General features: G+C 41.2%; 1 pseudogene; it reads left to right on the top strand.

The window, feature by feature from the left end:
• The first annotated feature begins 245 nt into the window (after positions 1-245).
• LOC129116206 (neuroblast differentiation-associated protein AHNAK-like) lies at positions 246-983 on the top strand (annotated as a pseudogene).
• Positions 984-2,104: the final 1,121 nt, after the last annotated feature.

The raw sequence follows: 2,104 nt of genomic DNA, 5'->3' as shown, positions 1-2,104 counted from the left end.
TCCAAAATTGGTTGGTCCAGATGTTGATATAAACCTTCCCAAAGCTGATATTGACATTGAAGCACCTGGCATTGATATTAAAGGGCCTGAATTTGATGTTGAAGGTCCTGATGCAAAATTGAAAGGACCCAAATTCCAACTGCCATCAATAAAAGGACCCAAAATGCCAGATTGGGATCTGAGTCTGAAAAGGGCCCAACGTGAAGGGGAGATTTCGATGTGTCAGTTCAAAGATTGAGGGAGATATGAAAGCTCCAACGGTTGACATCGAAGGACCAGATGTTGATATAGAAAGGCCACAAAGGAGGCTTTAAAATGCCAAAGGTTAAAAATGCCATCCTTTGGGCTTAAAGGATCCAATGTTGAAGGGCCAGCAGTTGATGTCAGCCCACCCAAAGCAGATATTGAATTGAATGCCCTAAATTGGATATCCAAGGACCAGATTATGATGACAGCCCAAGTGGTAAAATCAAGGACCCAAATTCAACATGCCAAGTATTTCAGGACCGAAACTTTCCATGCCAGATGTGGATTTCCACCTGAAAGGTCCTAAAATAAAAGGTGATGTGGATATGTCAGTGCCAAAGATAAAGGAGACATGAAAACACCTGAAGTTGACATCAAAGGTCCACAGGTTGATATTGAAGGTCCCAAAGGTGGATTTGAAATGCCTAACATCAAAATGCCATCATTTGGCTTCCAAAGGTCCAAAATTGGCTGGTCCAGATGTTGATATAAACCTTCCCAAAGCTGATATTGACATTGAAGCACCTGGCATTGATATTAAAGAGCCTGAATTTGATGTTGAAGGTCCTGATGCAAAATTGAAAGGACCCAAATTCCACCTGCCATCAATAAAAGGACCCAAAATGCCAGATTGGGATCTGAGTCTGAAAGGACCAACGAAGGGAGATTTCGATGTGTCAGTTCCAAAGATTGAGGGCGAGAAATCTCAAAGGTTGACATCAAGGACCAGATGTTGACATAGAAGGCACAAAGAGAGGCTTAAAATGCCAAAATTAAAATGCCATCCCTTTAGGCAAAAGGATCAATGTTGAAGAGACAGCAGTTGATGTCAGCCTACCCAAGCGAATATTAGATTGAATTTTAAAGTTGGATATCAAAGGACAGATTATGACATTGACGAAAGCTGATGGTAAAATCAAGATTCCCCGATTCAACATACTGACATTTCCAGGACCAAAACTTTCCATGCCAGATGTGGATTTCCACCTGAAAGGTCCTAAAATAAAAAGGTGATGTCTGGATATATGTCAGCAGTGCCAAAGATAAAGGGGGCAACAGCTTACTAAGTTGACATCAAAGATCCACAGATTGATATTGAAGGTCCCAAAGGTGGATTTGAAATGCCCTAACATCAAAATGCCATCATTTTGGCTTCAAGGTCCAAAATTGGTTGGTCCAGATGTTGATATAAACCTTCCCAAAGCTGATATTGACATTGAAGCACCTGGCATTGATATTAAGGGCCTGAATTTGATGTTGAAGGTCCTGATGCAAATTGAAAGGACCCAAATTCCAACTGCCATCAATAAAAGATTTGAAAATACTGGAATGAGATCTTACAGTCTGAAAGGACCCAGCGTGAAGGGAGATTCGATGTGTCAGTTCCAAAGATTAAAGGCCCGAGATAAAATCCAAAGGTTGACATCCGAAGGACCAGATGTTGACATGAAACCACAAAGAGAGCTTTAAAAATGCAACATTTAAAATGCCATCCTTTGGGCTTAAAGGATCCAATGTTGAAGGGCCAGCAGTTGATGTCAGCCTACCCAAAGCAGATATTGAATTGAATGCCCCTAACTTGGATATCAAAGGACCAGATTATGACATTGACAGCCCAAGTGGTAAAATCAAAGGACCCAAATTCAACATGCCAAGCATTTCAGGACCGAATCTTTCCATGCCAGATGTGGATTTCCACCTGAAAGGTCCTAAAATAAAAGGTGATGTGGATATGTCAGTGCCAAAGATAAAGGGAGACATGAAAACACCTGAAGTTGACATCAAAGGTCCACAGGTTGATATTGAAGGTCCCAAAGGTGGATTTGAAATGCCTAACATCAAAATGCCATCATTTGGC

Source organism: Anoplopoma fimbria, unplaced genomic scaffold (assembly GCF_027596085.1).
Source record: "Anoplopoma fimbria isolate UVic2021 breed Golden Eagle Sablefish unplaced genomic scaffold, Afim_UVic_2022 Un_contig_12984_pilon_pilon, whole genome shotgun sequence".
Classification (NCBI taxonomy): Eukaryota; Metazoa; Chordata; class Actinopteri; order Perciformes; family Anoplopomatidae; genus Anoplopoma; species Anoplopoma fimbria.
The sequence above is the reverse complement of the archived record's forward strand: the minus strand, read 5'-3'. Positions and strand labels throughout refer to the sequence as shown.